Consider the following 22,214-nt stretch of genomic DNA (forward strand, 5'->3'; position numbering starts at 1 on the left):
TTCTTAGATAGAAAGCTCTGCCTAATAAGCCTTTTGGAATAAAACCTCTGGTATTAAGCTTCTCTGGAAAACATGTTATGGCTATTTGTGAAGAAAACTCTGCCCAATGCTAGTGACTGTCACCCAGTAAACGTGACATAAGTGAGAATTTTGAGTGCCAGCACTGAATAAGGAGCACTTGTACCTTTTACCACTAGGGAACATTTTTACACTAACGGTGGTTGATAGACCTCAAAATTCAAGTGAAGTACGCTGTGTGGAGTCCCTGCTTTAATGTTTTTTAAGCTCCTGTTCCACTGTCCTGGCTTTCCCTCTGAGCTGTCCGTGCTGTGTCCCCTGTCCCCAGGTGTGCTGGGGACATTATCGGGCTGTTATTCTCACCTCCCTGGGGGACTTTCTGTCGTGCTCTCATGGCCAAACCCCTCCTGCCCCACGCTTTCGTAGCTGCTGTTCCAGAAACCTTGCACGGAACCCTTCTGCTGAGCTGACAGGTTTTTTATGTCTGTTTTTTTATGTCTCTCAGAGCTGCTGCAGCGGGTTTGCGCCTGCGAGACCGAGCGCTGTGCCGAACGCGGGGAGAGGACTGTTCCCGTGTCTGACCGGGACAATGCACTCATTTCGCGAATGATTCCTCGTCCGGCTGCACAAATAATGATAGCTTTTATAAAATAACGAGCTGCTGCTTGCTGGGATCGAGTTACTCTTGGACTACACGAGTCACGCAGGAGTGCTCGCACAGGTTCAGAGCTTGTGAGGCACACAGGGGCTGGGACACTTGGGAAAGCATCCCTGGGGATGGGCCGTTTCCATGGCGCGGGGTCGCCATTGTCGCCGCTGTCGCCATTGTCGCCATTGTCGCCGCTGTCGCCATTGTCGCCATTGTCGCCGCTGTCGCCATTGTCGCCGCTGTCGCCATTGTCGCCATTGTCGCCATTGTCGCCGCTGTCGCCGCTGTCCGTCCCGGCGGGTGCAGCGGGAGCCGCCGCCGCCAGAGGGCGCTGTGCCCGCGCTGCGGCCGGAGCGAAGTCCGTTAATTACCCCATTAATTACCCCATTAATTACCCCGCTAATTACCCCGCTAATCACGCTATTAATTAAGTACAACAGCGGCCTTGACTGCACCGGACTGCCCAGGACATCAACTGCTCCCACAGCCTTACCTGTGTTTGTAATGGCTGTATCACGTTACTCTCGTTCTTTAAAATGTCATTCATAAAATCACAGGACGGCTCGGGTTGGAAGGGACCTTAAAGCTCATCCCGTTCCACCTCCTGCCATGGACAACTTCCACTACCCCAGGTTGCTCCAAGCCCCATCCAAGCTGGCCTGGGACACTTCCAGGGATGGGTCAACGTTCCCAGTGATGCTGCACACTCATTTGATTTCTTTGATTTGTAATCATAAGGTGAAGTTACCAACATTTTAAGAAAATGTAAAACCATTATAAGGAACGGGTTTTTTTCTAGGAAAATATGAAACGTTTATTGTAATTAGATGATCAGATTAATTAAAGCTTTTTCCTCTCGGTGTTTTATGTGTCTATTCACAAACAAGCCAAGCCCCTGTGATTCCCCAGGTGTGTACACATGAACGCAGCAGAACTGCCCCTGATATTAACCAGATAGGACTGGTGCAATGCTCATAAGTAGAGCTACAAAAGTACAAGCCAAGGAGACTTGAAAAGTAATTCAAAATTTCCATGCATATCACATTTGGAAATACTGAATTCTTTAAGTTTAGCCACTGTCCCAGTCGTGTTGAAGTTTTAGAAGATACTCTTTGCTTCTGTTGGCAGGTCTCGTAGCTTCCCTCCTGAGTTATAATACCAGAAACTAAAAACTCCAGCACAGATAGATGTACAAGGAAGGGAAAATAATCATCTGATTGGAACTGGGGATGTGTATTTACAGTTTAATCTCACTATAACCCCCTCAGGGGCTCAGAGCAAATGCTCTGTGCAGGGGTGGTTTGCTGGAACATGCTCTGCAGTTTGTCATGTTACAGCAATGAAAGTGCCCGGTCAATATGGGCAGACTGAGAGATAATCCACTCCTATGCAGATTACTCCACATTAGGAAGATGTAAGTAGCATCCTAAAATTAAAAAAATACAAATGAGGAAAGGGTGGGGTGGAGCCACAGGCAAATGCTGGCATACATATTGCTTGCATTAAGAGCAGCAAGAATTATTGTCTCTCCAAGTCAGCCTGGTGCAAAGGATCACAGTAATAGGCCCAGCTACTGAGTTATTAGCTCTTGCTTTTATAAACAGAGTTATGGTTTACAGCAGCCTTTCTAAAAGTCAGTTTAGTCTGGATCTTCCTGAGAAGGCTGGGCTGGTCTGCTCACAGGGCTGGCTGCCTGCAATCCAGTCCATTTACAAAACAAACAAAACTGACTTTATTCAGGGCTTAAACAATAAAGTTATGATTAATCTGATTATGCCAGAACACTGGTGATGCAGAAACACCAAATGTGTAATGTCATTGCAACCACGGTGAATGCTTTGTTGCAAAATCATCTTTGTGTATCATTGGCTTATACTGATGGATGTTGAGTGGCTGAATTTGGGAAGTGCTCTGAGATCTTGGAGGAAACATACTGGCATTTTTTCATGTCCCTTTAGGTCTGAGACACATCAGAGTGTGTTTTATTTTTTCACTGTAAATATTATAATGGTGCCAGCAATGCAGTATTTACTGCTTTTCATATGCGTGAGAATACTAAACATATGTATTTCTAAAGGAAATTCCAGAAGAATGTGAAACTAGCTTGTAGCAATAATTTGTAGGTTTGTGTCCATTGTTTTCAGGAATATGTAAATTGTTACATTATAGAACTCGCTTTGAACCCTGCTGCATAATTAGCTGCACTAAACATCAGTGTTCAATTTAGGAAAACTGTAGCCAAGTGTTTTATTAGAATTTCGTGGAAAAGGAGAATGTGAACAAAACCATAGAGCAAATGATCTGAAATGCAGTTAAAAATAATGAAAACCAAGCACCAGCCACATAAACACACCAGATGAAGACAGAGCAAATGAAGATCATAAAAAGGAAACTGGAATAAAAACACATAGAACCATTCTCCAGCTGAAGTAAGTGGGGACATCTGCACCAGGAGCGAGGGAACCGTGGTCATTGGTGTTTGCTGAGGGGCTACTCTGTGAATTTTGTTAAATTTTGTTAAAAGGCTCACGGTTAGGAGGAAATGACATTAACAGTAATGACTTTTTGGCCAACTGGTTGCACGGATCTCCTGCAGAGATTTGGTGTTGTGACAAATGTCCTCCTACAGATCCAGCTGATTTCAGCTTGTCGCAGCCTGCTGCGGGGCCAGCGCTGGGGCCAGGGAGCTGCTGCAGTGGCAGCAGTGATGCAGCGCTGTCCTGGGCTGCAGGAGCTCTGCCTGAGGCTGGGGCACACAGCCACTGCTCCTCCTCAGCCCAGAAAGCCCAGAGAGCAGCAGGACAGCTGCAGTTGCATTCCCTGGGGCGGATTCTCCAGTGCACGTGGTCATAAACCCCCAAATCCCAGGAAAATCAAAGAGTAGAGTTGTGATGACTGGAATGAATGTAATTACCTGTACAAGTCCATGGATTTGCATGTCCATGCTGTTTGCCAGGTACCCGAGCTGGGACACCCATGGTGTGCCACCATTGCCATTTGCAGTGCTCCAAGTCCCAAGCATTTTGAAGACCTGGTGTGAAACCCACTTTTGCTTGTATCTCAGTACAGCTCTTCCTAATACAATTAAAACCCAGAGTGCTTGAATTGTTGGCTCAGGCAACTCCATCTGCCCATCTGTTTTTGTGTCTTATTGCTCTCACTTTGATGTGTGTCAGTTCCCTCCTTGCCAGCGTGTTCAGCTGTGCAAGAGATCTTCCTCTGCCTCCTTCAAGACCTTCCTTTCAACACGTGCACAGGAATATACAAATCCTGACCAACTTCATAAAGAACTGTGAAAGAAACCAGTAGCTCTGCCCTGAGAGGTTCTTGTGTGGGATCTCTGGTCAGCTGGAGCTTCGAGAACTTCACTTTGTGTTCCAGCCTCCTGCAGTGGGGTGGGTTTTGGGATGTGTGTGCTGGATGCTGCGGGGCATGGTCCAAAAGGGAGAAAACACCATGACAAATGATGTTATGGTAAGGGCATGGCCGAATTCCATGCAGTCAGCTCATTTTCCCCGTGGGGAGTGTCTGCCCTCGTGTGCTGTCAGTCGGTCGGCACGGGGAAGTGCCAGGGGGCGATGGAAGGTGGATGAGGCACGGCAGAAGGCCGGGTGCTGTGCCCGGGTTGGGCTGTGTGTGCTGTTTGCAGAAGGTTCAGCAGAGGTGTGAGTGCGGGGCTGCACGGAGTGAGACACGGAACAGCCAGATCCCAGCCTGCTTTCCAATGACAGCTTCACCTCTCCCTGCCGCCGTCACCTGGAAGGAAGTTTTCCTGGAAGGAAAGCCGCAGAAGCGAGGAGGAGGTCAGCAGCGGGGGCAGCAGGGAGGACTCGGAGCAGGCTTTGGTCAACAGAGAATCAGAGACAGCAAATTACATCTCCCGAGTAGCAGCAAACCTATGGAAGGGCGGGATGGGGAACGGCAGGAGGCAGTGAGAGGAAGAACGACGACGACGACGACGACGACGATGATGATGATGATGATGATGATGATGATGATGATGATTAGCGTATGGCCGAGGGCTGCAAGAGGAGGGGACTTTTAAAGGGATGCTGAAGAGGCAGTGTGGGGTAAGGGCAGAGGAGGAGGGAGCAATGGATGGGGAAGGAGGCAAAGGCGGGCCCTGAGCACGGCAGAGAAGGTCTGAGCAGAAGGGGTAAGAGCCGGGAGAGGGGAGCGGGGGATTACCGGGCTGCAGGGCCGGGTGTCCCGCGGGGGAATAGCCGGAGCGAGCCAGAGGGAGCCTGGGATGCTCCTGATTAACAGCAGAGGGTCCGGGCCGTGACCGCCGGCTCGGCATGTGCTGGAGCTGCGCCTTCCCAGCCCCCTGCCAGCACCAGGGGGGTCGGAGGGGGAGCGAGCAGAGAGGGAGGGAGGGAGGGAAGGAGGGAAGGAGGGAGGGAGAAGGGAAGCAGCGAGCGGGACGGAGCCCCCGGCACCCAGCGGCAGACGAGCGCTCCGCAGCCGCGGCTTCCTGGAAGCGGAGCGCGGCTGGGCGGCGACAGGCGGCGACAGGCGGCGACAGGCGGCGATAAGCGGCGGCTATCGGGGCCCTCCCGGCCACCCGCGACAGCCGCGACAGCCGCGACAGCCGCGACAGCCGCGACAGCCGCGACAGCCGCCACGGCAGCGGAGCCGAGCCGCGCTCCTCGCCCGCCGGCCTGGGCACGGGTACGGCACATCTGGGCACATCTGGGCACAGGTACGGCACATCTGGGCACAGGTAGGGCACAGGTAGGGCACATCTGGGCACATCTGGGGCACATCTGGGCACGGGGAGCGCGGGGCATCCGCACCGCCCGTAGGGAGAGCTCCGGTGCCGGCAGGGGACAGTCACCTAGCGGGGATGCGGCCACCTGAGCCGGGACTCGGTCACCTCTGGGAGATGCGGACACCTCTGGGAGATGCGGACACCTCTGGGAGATGCGGACACCTCTGGGGGATGTGGACACCTCTGGGGGATGCGGACACCTGAGGTGGGACCCGGTCACCTGTGGGGCAGGCGAGCATCTGTAAGAGGGCAAGGCTCACAGGATGCCAAGGCTCCTGCAGGGGCTGCAGCCGCGCAGAGAGGCTCGGGAGCTTTTTATCCGGGGTAAAGGCGTTCCCGGCAGGAAACAGCCCGGAGTCCCCGGCAGGACAGCACCTGGCTGGAGCAGGTGGAACAGTAAGAGCAGCAGGTTTATGCCATCCCATAGAGTTTGCCTTTTGGAGGTGGTGTTGCATGAGCTGGTTATATTTTAGTTGACTTTTTTTGTCTGTGCAAAGATTACATTTTATTTGCCTTTTTTTTTTTCTTTTAATTTATTTTTTTTTATTGCTTATTCGTGTAAATACAAGTTGAGGTTTTGGGTCACAGCCCAGTTACATTTTGATTCAGACAGGGTTTAATTTCCCCCTTTAAAAAGTGTTTTAAATAAGTTGGGCCATATGGAAGTAGAGTTGTTCATCAACCAAAGGAACTTTAAGAAATTTGAAAAATAAGGTTGTATATTTCTGGAGCAATTTCTTGAGTATTGAACCAGCACCAGTACTCAAGCTCTTGATTCAGTCATTTCCTTTGTTGGGATCAAGACTTAATCCGTCCATACCTGTGTTTTCACAGCTGCAAAATGGGAGCTACACGTATTGATGAGGTGCTTTACATTGTTTGTTTTGGTTTTTTTTTTGGAAAGCCCTAAATTAAAAACAAGAAAAGCAGAGGAAGATCATTAGCAAGGGTAGCAAAGAGTGCAAAACGTGTCTGGGGGAATATTGCATGTTGAATGAGGCTCACCTGAGAGAGATGCTGTGGCTACAGGAGCGCACAGTGAGAAACTCCCTCTCTGTTGTATTCCTGTGTCGTGCAGTTCATCCCTTCCCTGCTGCTGCTCTGAGTCCTGCACAGTGATGACAACAGCACGTGTGGCAGCACAGCAGGAAAAGCTGCACAACCCCTGCCAAAATGGGCTGGAGCTGTCCTGGAGGGCAGGCCCAGCCTCTTCATGCCCTGGGTGTGGAGAGAAACGTGTGAGACACAACAGTGTGAGCAGCTAACCTGCAGCATTCTCCTCCAGTTACAGCCTGGATCCCCTTGGGAGCAATGGAAGGGCTTTCCTGAGGTTCCAGGTCCTGCATCCTGAGCTAGGGCTCTGTCCTGGAGGCCGTCAGGAGCTGCAGGGTGTGCTGGCAGCAGCACGGAGCCTGGAGAGAGAGGCTGAGCAGGGAGTTTTGTACTGGCTCCCCCAGGGGACAGGGTGAGGATTGGGATGGTTTCCTTCTGGCTGGACAAACAGCTGCTCTGCAATGTTCTGCAATGTTCTGCAATGTTCTGCTATGTTCTGCTATGTTCTGCTATGTTCTGTAATGTTCTGCTATGTTCTGTAATGTTCTGCAATGTTCTGCAATGTTCTGCAATGTTCTGCAATGTTCTGCTATGTTCTGCTATGTTCTGTAATGTTCTGCAATGTTCTGTAATGTTCTGCAATGTTCTCCTATGTTCTGCAATGTTCTCCTATGTTCTGCTATGTTCTGTAATGTTCTGCAATGTTCTGCTATGTTCTGCTATGTTCTGTAATGTTCTGCTATGTTCTGCAATGTTCTGCTATGTTCTGTAATGTTCTGCAATGTTCTGCTATGTTCTGCAATGTTCTGCAATGTTCTGCTATGTTCTGCAATGTTCTGCAATGTTCTGCAATGTTCTGCTATGTTCTGCAATGTTCTGCTATGTTCTGCTATGTTCTGCAATGTTCTGTAATGTTCTGCAATGTTCTGTAATGTTCTGCTATGTTCTGCTATGTTCTGCAATGTTCTGCTATGTTCTGCAATGTTCTGTAATGTTCTGCTATGTTCTGCAATGTTCTGCAATGTTCTGCTATGTTCTGCAATGTTCTGCAATGTTCTGCTATGTTCTGTAATGTTCTGCAATGTTCTGTAATGTTCTGCTATGTTCTGCAATGTTCTGCTATGTTCTGTAATGTTCTGCTATGTTCTGCTATGTTCTGCAATGTTCTGCAATGTTCTGCTATGTTCTGCAATGTTCTGCAATGTTCTGCAATGTTCTCCCCAGCCTGGGCTCCTGAGCAGCAATCCAGGCAGGGAACTGGCTCCTGTAACAGCACATCCACCAATGCCACTTTATTCCCTTCCACAGCTAATTCCTTCACAAACCCTCCTTTGCCTTGTCCTCACACAGAGCCTGAGGAGTGGAACAGAGCCACCCTGGCTAGAGAGGGAAAGCAGGCTCAGTCTGTGAGGAGGGGAAAGCTCTGATCCTCACGTGTCTCTGAGCAGTGACAATGTGGGGTTCCAGAGCACCAGGACAAGGCAGAGGCTCTGGGTACAGAAGGTTATCCAAGATAAAGCAAGGGAGGGGGAACTGTCTCAGAAGGGTTATTAATTTGTTCCATTTGGATGAAATAAATAGACTGGAAATGAAGGAGAGAATTTGTGTAAAATAGTATAATATTATTTAAATCTGCCCACTTGATCTTAGCCAAAAGGCTGAGAAAGAGGGAACAGACAGAGTTGAATTATCCAGACTGTTGTTGCCAGCACTGGATTTTGGAAGGTGATTGGCTGGTGACAATCCAAAATTACAGACAGTGAGTCGTGCACAGGACATCAGCCAGCCTGTGATGGCTACAGGTGCTCAGGGCCCTGGCTTTAATTCCCATCCTCGGATGCTGCCTCCAGAAGCACAAAAGGGACGTACATATTTATGAAATACCAGGTTTTATCCACTTTTTTTTCAACTTTTCCATTTCTGCTGCCAGTTTATTCTCCCTGAGGACAGACTGCTTTAAGCCAGCATGTCTTCAAAGACAGAATGCCTGAAAACTATAGTTTTTATTCAATTCAACTTTTTAGGGCAAAAACTTGGTTTTCAGACAGACAAGGCATTTAATCACCAGTAATTTAGAAGATCAGAACACTAAGATGATCTTGTCATTAATACAGAAATACCCTAAGTGTAGTTAACAAACAGATTTATATGTAACTGCTCTGGATGAGAATTTAGCTATTTCAAATTAAATAATAATAGCTGTTTTATGGAGAACATATGCAATTATTATTGGGACAGTAACTGTGTGACGTTTTATTGCTCATCAGATATGTTCTTTCCATGAATCCAGCCCTGCCTGATCTGCTTGATGAAGTAGCAAAAATCTACTTCCATTGTTTCCCTAATGTAAAATCTGTTGGTCCTCACGAGCCTGAGGAGCCCAGGGCTGCATGTTTTGGGAAGAATTTTTTCACTGGAAGGGAGCTCAGGCCTTGGAAGTGCCCAGGGAGGTTTGGAGTGCCCATCCCTGGAGTGTCCCAGGAGGGGCTGGAGGTGGCACTGAGTGCTCTGGGGACAGGGAGGGGATGGGCACAGCTGGGATTTGATGTTCTGGGAGGGATTTTCCAACCCGAGGGATTCTGTGATTCTGGGAGGGGTGGCTCATCCTGGGGCAGCTGAGTTTTACACACTTGAGGCGTTGTGGCCTCACGTGCTGCTGACACCTCACGTGTGAAATGGTGATAATACAGCAGAGTCTGTGCAGTGCTGGGAGATCAGAAACCAACACCAGCCTTGCTCCACTACATAGGGAGAGTTATGTTTATGATTAGGAAATGAACCTTGTCCCTCTTAGCTGGATAATTTATTTATTTCACACAGTAGGAGCAACAGCAAAGCACTCATCATTTTATTTTCAAAAACCCCTGGCTTACAGACTGTGTTTACCATGAGAGTTTTCTCTAACCATTGTTGAAATGTTTTAAAAGTTGCAATTTGAAGCTGTGCATAAATATCCCTATCTGATGTTCTGTGTGCCTGGGGAGGCAGGAGGGGTGACCTGATTACGTGTGCTCACAGATCTCTCTGCTTCACGTTCCTGCACACAGAACAACAACATAACTTTCTTCTTTCAGGATAGTTAATGTGCTGGCCCAGAATTACAGCACCAGATGTGTTGCCACAGAAACAATTTAAAGGGAGAAGGAATTGTGAGCAAATTTCTTGTCTTGTGGAAAATGTTTGAGAGGCTCTCCTTGTGTTCCCTGTTTCTATCTGTGTGTGTACAGCAGAGAATAAGGGACAATTTTGCTTTTGTTTCCTGCATCTGCTAGTGGTTTAAAATTCTCTATACAGAGTTGAAAACTGAAAAATATTCTATTATGGGCATGACTTGCGTACCTCAGAGACATTTTTTATTAAATCCTGATTCAGTTTTAGAAACTTTTTTCCTTTAAAAATGTGCTGTGCTCTAGCTGATTTACTTACCTCCACTTGCAACATGCTTTGGAAAATATTTCCAGTCACAGTTTTTTCTGTGAAAGTAAGAAAACATTTGACTTTATACTTACCCAATATTTTGATGCTGAGAATTAGGATCACATTCTCCTTACTCCAACTGACATGCTGATGAAAAGAGGGAATGTTTACAGGAAATGTTTTGATTTAATCTTGCCTAGGAAGCCCTAAAGTAGCCGAAGCCCTTAATTTTAGCTAGTATTTCTTTTTCTCGAAACAGTAGATGCACTGTTCAACACACTCTTCTCTCAGCTCTGGACAAAATGCAATGTGAATTACCTCAGTATGTCCTTTTGACATTTTTGACAGCATCTTTATCCTACAGGTTTTCATTCTCTTTGGGGAGAGTAAAGAGAGGAACATCCAGGAAGGTCCCAGCCCTGGCAAAATTGAAAAAAGGCCACAATGCCCACATGAAGAGCTTGTTTCCACAGTCCTTTGTGTGCTTCATGCATTTGGGAGGTCTTTGTCCCTGCACATTTTGAAATGCTGTGGAACTGAAAGAGCTGTAACTGCTTTACCTCACCAAAAGCCAAGGTGAAGTTTGGGTCTCTTTGGAGTGATGGGAAGATTTTGCCATGTGCAGTTGTATGCACGATGCTGCCCTTGGTTTGGGAGGGAATGGGCACACAGGGTTATCCTGGGAAACCTCCTGTCCTTCTTTGGGTGTTTATTGTTCCCCTCGGTGAGATCTGTGATTATTAAATCTGTTTTCTTTTAGCCAGACTTCCAAATGCCCCTGAGTCTGGAAGTACATAATTTATTCCCTTTTTTACTCATTCTCATACAAATCTGTTATCTTCACTTTTCCTTTGATGAAAATAGTTTATTACAGAAATATATCCATGTATCCCCGAGTTAGGAGCAGTTGCTTGTGCCTTAGAAAGCAGTTTTACCTTTTTTCCAGTGCCCTGCCAGGGCGGTGGGTTGAAGTCTCGGGGCTGTGGAGCTGGGCTGTGTGCCATGTCCCACTCTGCAGCTCTGGCAGCTCCACAGGCATCTGCATCACCCAACAAGATCTGATAAGAAACTCATTTCTGTCTTGCATTCCTTCTCAGGCCCAGCTGCAGCCCTGGGTGTGGAAGGAATGCAGAGCTGTGTCTGGAGCTGGTGCCTGCCCAGTTTGGGATGAACTCGCAGGGTGAGGGTGGCTCGGAGCCTCAGCCCTGCTTGCCTGAGACTCCACAGCATTTCCATCCAGCTCTCTGCCCTGGGAGCTCTCTGCGGTGGAGCCAGCCCTCGTGTTTACAGCCTGATCCAAAGGTGCCTTTAATTAGTTCACATCTCTGCTCTTTGATCCCAGGAGAGGGCACTTGGTGTTTCCTCAGGCCGCAGAGCTTTCCCAGACAGGCGGTGCAAACTGGAAATATAGGTACTTGGCATTTTCTTAAAAACCTCCTTTGGGCCCGAAATGTCTTGTGCTTGCTTTCAATCCAGTATTGACTAAGACTGGAAAGTGTGAATAAAGTCAGCTCAGTTGCATTGGAGTTATTCAAATGAATTCTAAAACTATGTACTTTCCACTTATATATTTTCCATAATTCTCTGCACTTACATAACCTCTGCTTTATTATTGAAATTGCTACAGACTTGAAGAGGGAAATATCATTTTCCAATATTGAGCCTGAACAGATAAAAAGAGAGGCAATTCCAAGGCCTCAGAGTGCTTTAAAATCTGAATGTTTGCTGCTTTAATGTTGGTGTGAATCTGTTTGTGCTTCTGCTAGTGCAGAGGAAACACCACCTCAGTAACCTTCAGTTCCCCTGGGCACTGAATTTCTGAAATGTTTCCATTACGTAACTGAAATTTTACACAAAGAGTGCAGGAGATTTCTGCAGATGATAAGGAAGGATTTTGTTTGGTGAGATGTGTCAAGTTGCAATAGTAGGCCAGGGTTTTCCAAAGGGATGTTCCAAATGTGGCTGTTTGAGCAATCACTGCAGTCCAGCGCATGGATGTACCCGAGACCTGATCCAACAGGACATTCATTGGCTTTTCTAAAGCTGTGAGGGCCTGTAGCAAGTCAGTGATCTGGTTTTTCACAGTGGCAGACGAGAGAAGAGCATTTCCAGTGGATGGATCATGTGTGGAGATGCCTGGGTTTGAGTCCTTCAGCAACACACAGTGCTTGCAAGTCTGGTGTAAAAGTAACTGCACATCTGCTGGTGCTGTTCGTGCAGCACCAAGAGCCCAGGCTGGGTGGAAATGTGTCACTGTTGTCTGAAATGTGGCCCCAGACACTGATCTGGAAGGTGAGGCCCCCTCTGAAGAGCCCTGACCTACAGAAATATTCCTTCAGTCAGGCACCACAGGCACCCAGACCATAGAGCTGTCCTTTGTGTCACTGTGCTGAGGTCATGGAGCTCCTTCCTAATTCCACTGAGTTGTGCCTCTCCCTTTTTCTGAAGGCTTCACATGCCAATGTGTTGTGCAACCACCTAATTTGTTAACAAATAAAGGAGGATTTAAATAACCTTAGAAAATCAGTGTGGGCATCCCAGCTGCCTGCAAACAAACAGCAGAAGTGCAAAACATTTAAGTAGCAATGCAAAGTATCTCAAAATTGCTTGAGCTTGGGTTCTTCAAGAACAAAACCAGGATTATAAGGAGAACATGCTCTGCAGGAGAAGGCTTTGGGTGAGAGCACACACTGCACCTTGTGCTGGGGTCTCCAGTTCAGACATGGTTTCTGTGCTGTTTTCCCCAGAGCTCCAGTAACACACGATGAATCTTCCCCCCACGTGTGTATGTATGAATTTGACAACTTTTAGTTCCTTTCAAAGCAATAAGTGAGGATACTTTGACCTGCAATTGTCAGATTATGTTTACAATACAGTAAAACTGTATCTTCTTGTAAAATATCTCTCTCGAGGAAACCAAGAGCAAAACTCCACATTTGTGTTAGCACATGGAATGCGCTGCCTGCCCTTGCTGCTGGCATTGTGTCAGTGTGGATTGAATCCTGGCTCTGCATTAGAGTATTGCTGGAATCACTTGTCAATGTTTTCTATCTGAAAGGCCATTTCTGAATTTTGAAGATAAGCCAAGGGTGACTTTGTGCCAGGAAGGTCTCTGGTGTGTGCACTGTCCCTGGCAGCTCTGCAGAGGATCACCAGTGGGGGTTAGGAGATCACTGCTCCAGAGATGCTGAGTAGACCGGTCCAAGGTCTAAGAAAAACTCCTTGTGATGCTGGAAAATAGGAAACACTAAGCAGATGTGTTAGTTGCAGTAAAAGCTTTGGGTCCTCAGGGAGCAAACAATTGGGTTCACAGTCTTGGAAAAGTCTGAGACAGAGAGCTGATTGATTTTTTCTGTGCACAAAGCTGAAATGCACTTTCATGAGTGACTCTTGCCGTGTTTGTTGATGGTATTCATAACATTTCAAGGGACCTTAGACTACATTAGCTTTTGGCCTAAATGTTGAAGTGGTTTGATCTTAACTGATCCTGCTGAGCAACTTTTGCTTGGCACTTCCAGTTGTGTCTGCCTTTTTTCTCCAGTGAGCAGCTCTCGTGTGCTGGGGCTGGGTGTTCTGGGGGCCCTGACATTTCCAGGAATTTGTTATCTCTGGCAGAGGCCTCGTCACTGGCAGTCATTGATAAGTGGGAAAGTAAACATGTTGCTGATGAGACAGTGTCCCTTCAGTGCCTGAGCACCAGGCTGACACCCTGGTCCTCCAGAGGAAAATTCTTCTACCACTCATTAATTTTTAAAATTGTCTTTCCTGTATGACTTTTGTTATGACTTACCTACTTCTTGCTCCCTTTTAATGTAGAGGGTTTTTTCTTGTTTACAAATTTCAGTCACATTAGGGCCATCGCTTCCCAGCCTGGCAGAAATACTTCTGAAACTAGTGTGGCAACTATTTAACTTCTAATGAATATGAAAAGGGAGTTTTCACATGGCCAAACAGATTCTTTCTATTTGCTGCCTGTGAAATACTTGAATTAAACAGCAATAACAAAAGCCAGGGCTGAAGGAAGGGAGTTTGTAGAGGCCAAGGCAGATCTCGGTTGCTCTGATGGAAGCACAACCACTCTCCTTTGCAGATGTGCTGTCAGAACTGGTTTTGGGAGCCCTCCTGACCAGACTTGCAGGAAAACAACTGCTCTAGAAATGCCACTGGAAGCAGCCCCTGCCAGGATGTCTCCTTTAGGCTGGAGGAGGTTGCAGGGACTCTCCAGGAAGCAGCAATCACTGGAGGTTTTGTTGTGTTTCCTGGGCAAACGGTGCCCAGGAGTCAGTGCACAGGTTTGCCTCCTCTGATTTTATAACTTTGCAGAGAGTGTTGCTGTAATTCTGTTTAGGCTTGAAACAATCCAAAGCTGTCTGCTAAGCAGGGCCAGACTGACTAAACTTGAATGTCTGGTTTAAAAGTAAATGTAGTCCAGTTTAGACTGCATTTTCCTCAGCTGCTCACTGCACCATTTGTATCCTAATGCACATTATTCTTTCAGCTGTTTCCAAAACCATCTCCTTTTGAATGTTTAATATCTAAGAACCAATTAGTTCCATTTTGTTTTCTTTGGATAGGTTGCAATTAAACATTCTTTCAAGTGGGCTTTATTTAGCTAATTCCATCACAAAAATAAGCTCTAAGGGAATGAAGAGAAGTTCAAGCTAGCCAATGTTTATTTTTATTATTAATAATTTATATTATGGGAGTCCCCAGGGGAACTAGGGCCCCACTAAACCCAGTTTCCTCTGCATGTAATGACTGTGTCTCACAAGACTTTATTCAGTAGAAGATTCCTTTTTGCTGCTGTGTCTCAGTGCAAGGGACCTGCTCCACACTGCAGGGAAAGGACTGATGAAGAACACATAAAAACAAATCAAGAATCATTGTTTTAAAGAAGCTTAAGCTAGGCACCAGAGGGAGAATCTGATGCATCTTTTCTGAAAAAGAAAAAAAAAGCCACACTTATGTATTTTTCCAGTTTGAGTGCCAAATCATGATCTCCAAGGTCTCGTTGATCATCTCTGAAGTGATGGCAAAGCTCCCAGTGAATGGGAGCAAGACTGGGAAGAGAAGTGATGGTCCTAAAAATCTTACCTCTTTCTGAACTAGCAGCACAGCACCCTTTGTAGTTTAAAAACAACTGATGGGCAAAGTTAGTTTAAAAAATGTTCTTGTTTAGTCAGATTTCTGTCAGAAGTTACGGTTTTCACAGCGTCTGACCCTCAAGCATTGGTCTGCTTCATGTTTCACAGAAGTCTTGAGAGGAGTAATTGAGAGTCCCTCAGAGCTGTGAAGGTGACCAGGGGCAGCCCCTGGGTGTGTGATTTGGGCTGGTTTGATGAATTTGAGCAGTTCCCATCCCTGGGGAATGGGATTCAGGGTTCAGGGCTGTGGGAATGGTTGGCATGAGCAGGGCAGGGGGTACAAGTGCCCCCGAGCAAGAGCAGCACTGAGGATTTTCCTCCTGCAGGAATTGCCATCCTCCTCCCCTTCCCTCCTGGGGAAGCACCAGGCCTTGCAGCACTCTTTCCATAATTCCACAGGCAAGACCCAGACAGGAGCTTTCCTGACAGTATTCCTGTCTTCATTAGCTCAGTTTAAAGGGGGTGAGACATCTGGTTCCAAGTACAGCTGTGTGGTTGGGATGGAGGGCTTTTTCTCTCCACAGAAAAAGCACTAAATCTGGCCATTTAAGACAAGGTTTTATAGGAGCTAGAGCTGGGCCGTGCAAAGTTCACCTCATTAAAAACAAGCCCAAAGCAAATAAAAGCAGAGAATAACAGAGTAAAAAATGTGGGCCACGAATGTCAGAGCGTGTGTGTTAGGAACTGGTAAGAAGTGAAGGGAAAAGTTTGGATGTACCCGCATGCATTCAAAGCTCTTGGTTTTTTCCACAAGTAAATATTTGGCTTTAAAGCATAAACCTTTTGTCCCTTCTATTTCTCTCTTCTGTGAAATTTTATATATTTTTCCTCTTTTTCCGGTGTTCTTTGGGATACTGATCCTAACTTGGCAACTTCTTTATTTCTGTGGCACGAGATTATCTTGGTAACATTTATGGGAATAAACCATGGTCACCATAGGAAGTGGGCTGGATGGTTCAGTCCTTAGTAAAGGGACATTTTTCTTGGTCAGACAGGTAAATGACACAGGGTTTGTCCCACTTCAGAAGCACCAGGATATTGTGATTCACAGAATTCAGTTTTTGAAGATAACAAATTACATCCTCATGCTGCTGGACATCAGATTTCACTCTTGCTGGAAGTTTGTCATCTGATTTGGTTAAATACCATTTCCAGTGTTATAATCAAAGCATTTATCTGCCCATGATGGTGCTGCTATTGAAACTTAGCCTTGGGACTCTCCACAGCCCTAAGGCTGAGATGAAGGACCTTCCTTATGTCATAATTAACCTGGAGATGGGCTCCTGCATGAGAAGGCTGGCTGGAGACACGATCACCCCTGATAGGTGTGTTTGTAGCACACACTGGGGCACAGCTTGGGGAAACAGGGAGAACGAGGTCAGTCTTACAGGGGAATGATCCTTGGGGCTGGTAATTAATAAGTGGGGATCTCTCGAGGCCGGAGCTGGTGGGATGCAGTGCCTTGCTGCCAGGCAAGTTCTCCTTTGTCCCAAAGGAGGAGCCTGTGCATCTCTTGTAAACTGCTCTGCCTCAGCTCCATCTGCTTGTCCTGCTTGGAATTTGGGTGGTGTTCTGCCAGTGAGGCTGAGCTGCACCTGCAGCTGTGCCAGCGTGGGGCTGCCACATTCCCAAATCCCCAATCCAGGCTCACAAACTGCGAATGGAAACCAGAGGAGCTCTGAGAGCTGTGCTCATAAACCAGCTGGCACTGGGGGAATGTCCTGTGCCTCCCCCAGGAGGAAAACCAGAGCCCAGAGGGAGCACCTGGGGGAGCTGAGACACGGGAAGGTGCCAAGGGCTGTGCGGTGGGCAGGCAGAGGATGGAAACCAGGAGCGGGCTCTGGGCAGTCACCGCGGCCGTGTCTGCGAGCCCAGCATTGCCAAAAGGCCACAGTGGCATTTACAGCCAGCCCTGATTGCCAGTGCCACATTTCCCTGGGGAAAGGGGCACAGCCCTGGGGTGATCCGTGCTGGGCTCCCCTGGTGCTCCCTGGCAGCTGCTGGAGGCACCGAGCGGCCACATCGTGTCTTGGAAAATCATTTCCAGGTCATCAGCTCGGTCAGGCCGACTCCTGCTGCTGCATTCTGCTGGGAATCTGGAATAAATGGCTGATTAATTTCCTCTGGATGTGTGCACTGTCACTGAGAGCAGCGCTTGGAGTGCTGGGATGGAAAGTGATTGGAAGTACAGGAACATTTGGGGTGCAGGCTTGAAAAGCAGCTTGCCCTGGACTTGAAATTTGAGTCCTGTGTTCAAAGAACCCCCTAGAAATGGGGCCATCAGACCTGACCTCCAGCATGGGACAGGCTGTCTGACAGCAGTGCCTGTGATATTCAGATTTTTTGCTGCCTAGGAAGCCTGGACTCCAGAATGCCATTTCCAGAAGCTGGCATGAAGCTCTGGGAGGGCCTAATGAGGAAAGCAATAACTTGGATCAAAGCTGTTTATCTGATTTTCTTTTAATGGCTTAAGTATGGCTAGGAGGAAAGTATGTCAGATGTGCAATATTTAAATATATATTCAAGAGCTGAATCTGCATAGATAAAATTGCAGAAGTACCAAAACTAGTTACACACTGAAGTCCTGTCTTTCTAAGTAATGAAAGCTCTGAATGTAATTCTTGTTAAAAAATCGATTGAAGTAATTCTTTGGAGCCTAAAGTACCTATGAGAGTGGGATCCTATTCCTGAATCATTTGACATTTTCAAAATAGGAGCTGACAGATGTAAGTTTGGTGCAGAGCAAAGGGCCCATCTCATAATCTGAGTTAAACAGGCTCAGGTCAAGAAGTTCTGTGGAACATGTGCAGCTACACAGGGGAGCAAAAGCTTCCATCCACAGCAAAACTGTGATGTAATTGCTCATATTGCTCAATCTTAACCCAGCAGAGATGTCTGATGAGTGGGTGGAAGCAGTTTGTGTCCCTTGTCTCCCTTTTCACAGATCTGTTTGAGCAGATAAAAGCTGGATATCGAGCCCACACTGCCTGTGTGTGCAGGGGCTCTCCCCTGAGTGTGGGGGCACTTCCAGCTCACCCAGCTTCACAGCAACGATAGCCACAGCTCAGAGCCCCCTTCCATGGCAGTGACACCCAACCTGCTCAGGTTCTGCTGGGAGCCCTTGTGCTGGGAGTTCTTGCCACAGGCTGGATCTGCCTGAAGAAAAGATCCCTATTTGGGTGTGATGTTGTGTTAAAATACCTATTTTGAGATGTATTCTGAGATCAAGGGCACCGTGTGTCTCCCTAATTCAAATTATTTTTCTTTTTTTAAAAGAATTTTTTTTCTCAGTTCTGCCCCTAACTGTATAAATAGAATGTTTGTCAAACAGCTGAACAAAACCACTTAAAATGTAAGGGGTCTGAATGATAAATGCGGAATGTTTATGTAGCACAGTAGACATTGCTCCTGAGGTCAGTGGTTTGCTGAGGAATGCTGGAGAGCAGAGATTGAGCTCAGAGTGTGTTTTCCCAGCGGATTCAGCCCAGGGCTGTGCCCAGAGGGTCACTTCACCCCTGCTGCAGCCAGCCTTCATCACAGCCCCCTTCAGGGTGAGCAGGGCTGCCTCAGCACCTCTCCTTCCCCATGGCCTGGGCTCCTGCCATGGCCAGCACTGCCAAGCAGGTGCCAAGGCCCAGGAGTTTCCCCCCGTTCCACAGTGCCCTGAAATCACAAAACCTCAGTGGGGCAGGCCTAGAGCAGCCCTGGGACTCGGACAGGATTGTAACCCAGGGTGGGGACCTGATCTTTTCTTTCTCACTAAAGACAAGTTGCCATTGTCTGCTGGAGCATCTCTGGATCCCACTCGTCAGCACATCCACAGGGGTCAGCTGAACCCACTGTCCCTGTGTTTGGAAATAGGCAAGAAGAAAAATAATTGTCATTCCATCAAAGTGATGGTAGGCAAACATAGCCCAGTTTGCAAAATCAGTCATAATTTAACTTATGCTACAGATTTCTGGTGTAATTATGCTAGGGTTGTCTTCCCACCCATGAAGTGCTGGCAGTATATATTTATTTCAGCTAAAACCCTGACCTGATGCAGTCACAGCAGTGAAACAGTTTTTCTGGTGGAATCCATAATACATTCAGGGGAGCAGAATGAAAACCTTGCAGCTTTGGCTAACTTATTTTTTAAACAGCTGGTGATTAGCTGGAATCACAGCTCCTTCCTAGAGTCCAGAGAAGGTCTCTGAAGACCCTAAATGTTCATATACTGAATCTCTGCTGATTTTGGTCCTGTGCAGTGAAAGCTGAGTTTCAGCAGAGTGATGCAGAGCCAGCACAGCCACCTTTGTTTGGCTGTCATGAAGTGAATTTTATAAAACCATGATATAAAAGACAAATTCTGGGTGGCAACTCTGCAATAAACTCATGTGTTCTGCTGTGCACAAATCCACCAGGGAGTCTCCTGACAGGCACAAATCTGAGCCCCAGATTTTAGCAGGAAGGCTCCAGTCCCTCCAGTGAACTGTTGAGCTTCCCAGATACTGAATTAAGCCACATTATGTTGTGATAATACAAAATGAGATTAACTCTGGATCCCAGAACTGGAAGATAAAATGGCTCTCTTGTCTTTCCAAGTGAAGTGGGTGTGATATTTGTGAGTGAAATGATGTATAAATTAACAGGGCCTGAAAGCAGAAAGTTTGCACCAGGCAGTGGAAGGCAAATTGTCCTGAGCACATTTCCACAGCCACAGAGCCTCAGAAGCTGTGAGCAGTGATGTGTGGCAGTGACTGTGTTTGCTCTCTGTAGGGACAGTCCTTGGCTCCAGCCCAGCTCTGGTGGGTGCCCTGGTGAGCTCTGGAGCCCTCCAGACAAACAGCTGGGGAAGCAGGAGCTGCTGCAGTCTGTACAGAAACACAGCCAGGAGAAAGTGTCTCCTACCCACTGCCCATTCCCAGCTGGAACACTACAAACTCTAGGGGAACATGAATTCTTTCCTCTAGCAGGGGTTTAGCCAGTGGACCTCTCAGAGATGCTAACACAAAAACATGGCCACTAATTTAAAGCACAAAACACGAGCAGAAATGTTTTGCAAGTCGGTGAGTCATATTTTCCTCATAAAATTGTTGAAACCATTGTGCCCAGAAACAATTAAAGATGTGAGTAGGGCTGGAAAAGTTTAGCCATAAACACAAACAGACAGCATTATTTTGTTTGTAGAAGGTGGAGGTGGTTTGGCTCGAGGAGCATCCTCAGCCTCAGCGAGAGGGAGCAGAAGGTGCAGTTTGTGTGTCCTGGCTGCTCAGAGGAGCCCCAGCCCACCTGGACACTTGGTCACACCAGGGCTCAAACACCAAAATCTCTCATGGCAGATGGACCCCTGGAGCAGAGCCAAACAAACCTACTCATTTCATCTAAAAAAAATTGTGTCTTGACTTAAGGATGCACTTCTGAGGCCTGAGGTCTCAAGTGGACAAATCACCCGAATTAAAGCATCACAGCCAGCGAGTCCCTGGCAAAGGGGAGCTCTGCCCAAGACCCACAAGCTTTAAAAGACTCCGTGGTTTTCCCAGCAGTTTGGTGTTCCAGTTGCCCCTGGCAATAGACTCCTTTATTTTGTCCTGCTCTTTTTGTGCTCTGCCTGTGCAGCCCTGCTGAATTCACACTCCTGCTCTGGGGAGCAGCAAAAGGGGGGAAGCTCCTGTGCTCCCCAGGGCATAATCCCTGGTTTGGTGAGAGCTGGACACACTGGCCTGCACAGCAGAGCTCACAGGTTGGAAGGCAGATTTGAGCTTTGTCAGGGTCTTTATCTGATTTATTTCTACCCTAAAGGGAGGGTAGAATTTGAGATGTGTCAGGATACTTCCTCTCAGGGTCACTTGTGTAACTCAGCACTTTTATAGAGACACTCCAGCTAGCAAACCCTCTGTTTAAACAACTGCATTTATAAGTCTTTCTTACAAATAAAATGTTTTGTTGACATCCAACTTATGTTCTTCTGCTCAGGAGTGTGAAATGAGCCATAAGGTTTTTGGGTCACAACAAAAAATCCATATGCAGGGTGTATCGAGAGGCATTGACTTTGTTGGCATTATTTTGAAGCAATAAGCCCTTGAATGGTGTTTTATTTCAATTCTCTTCATTCTTAGGGAGCTGGGAAGATGTGCCTGTGAGTTGCTTTAGAGAGGAGCAGTGCATTAGAGCAGGGCAGGGTCAGTGGCCTTGGGTTCAGAGTTTGGGCAGCAGCAAAAAGCAAATGACCCCAGAGGGGCTGAAATGCTTCTGGCCATGCCCTCAAGGCATCTCTGGCTTCCACTGAATTCCAACAGTGCATCCCCTGGAAATCCAGAATTACAATGGGTTTGTAAACACACATGGTCAGGTCCAGGCAATCTGGGCAATTCAGGAGTTTTGGGGGTGTGTACATTTCCCACATTGACCTTCACATCTAGAGTTCAGTCCCACAGATTTTACTCCAGGAGTCTTCTCATAATTTTCCACTTTCTGTTCCCTGCCAAGGGTCTGGTTGTGTTTGTTCCTTATCTTTGTCCTCCAAAGGCTTTCAGTGTCACATTAGGCAGCTTTAGAGCAGCTGCTCCCGCACTTTCCTCCTTCCTTATACCCAAGAACTGAGTTTCCCAGGTTAAAGAGCTGAAATACAGATCCTGGGAATCTGGCTTAGCCTTGATGAGGGATGTGGTCAATAACCACAAGGCTATTCCTTTTATTTCTTCCTTTGACAGCCTGTTATGCAATTACATTTTTCAGTAAGTTGCATGCTTTCTTCAGGCTAATGATCCTTTTGATGGGGTGACAGTTCAGAGACTTACAAACATCTGAAAACTAGAGGGAAGAATGGAAAATATTTTGAAACTTCAGCTGTGGTATGATGCAAGTCTGAGCTCTAATGAAGAGTGTTAAGGAGGATCTTTTCAAAGCAAGACAATGTAAGTGCTGTATGGTTTAAGAGCTGGGGAAGAGGCACCTGAATTTTCCATGTCAGGTTTCTGTGGATCCTCCTGAGGCTGTGGAGTGCTGTGGACTTTGCTTCTCTGAGCAGAGGAACACCTGGCCATGGCCAGCACCTCTCTGGAGACCTTGCAAAGCAGGTGTCTGTTGGATTTATCATTGTCACATCTTGCTCTCCACGTTCTGCCTGGTTTTCCCAGGTGTGTTGCTGAGCTTGGCACAGAACAGGCAGGGAGATGGGAGC

The 22,214-nt window shown here is 47.2% G+C and overlaps 1 protein-coding gene and 1 long non-coding RNA gene across 9 annotated transcripts in view; one reads left to right on the plus strand and one right to left on the minus strand.

Moving 5' to 3' along the window:
- The first annotated feature begins 5,231 nt into the window (after nt 1–5,231).
- Nucleotides 5,232–22,214, plus strand: part of RIPOR3 (RIPOR family member 3) — a 41,168-nt gene continuing 24,185 nt past the window's right edge. Inside the window, exons 1-3 of one of the 6 annotated variants that reach the window (XM_014254200.2) lie at nt 5,234–5,369; nt 10,273–10,484; nt 11,006–11,319. The gene's annotated coding sequence lies outside the window, so the exon portion shown is untranslated. Of the gene's footprint in view, nt 5,391–6,883; nt 6,904–10,272; nt 10,485–11,005; nt 11,320–22,214 lie in introns of those variants that run through there. The other 5 variants (XM_014254202.2, XM_014254204.2, XM_005524874.3 and 2 more) reach the window with 5 other exon arrangements.
- LOC106628275 (uncharacterized) lies at nt 6,000–10,992 on the minus strand. Of its 3 annotated transcripts, none has more exons than XR_015774144.1 (4): nt 10,844–10,992; nt 9,918–9,964; nt 6,444–6,656; nt 6,000–6,344 (listed from the first exon to the last, which is right to left on the minus strand). It is a non-coding gene; the product is annotated as an uncharacterized LOC106628275 (long non-coding RNA). The 3 variants fall into 3 exon arrangements; XR_001331586.2 differs by lacking the exon at nt 9,918–9,964 and adding an exon at nt 10,001–10,055; XR_001331587.2 differs by lacking the exon at nt 9,918–9,964.

The sequence above is a fragment of the Pseudopodoces humilis genome, chromosome 19 (genome assembly GCF_049639895.1).
Source record: "Pseudopodoces humilis isolate 2021_Gansu_Grassland_sample_001 chromosome 19, ASM4963989v1, whole genome shotgun sequence".
Lineage (NCBI taxonomy): Eukaryota > Metazoa > Chordata > Aves > Passeriformes > Paridae > Pseudopodoces > Pseudopodoces humilis.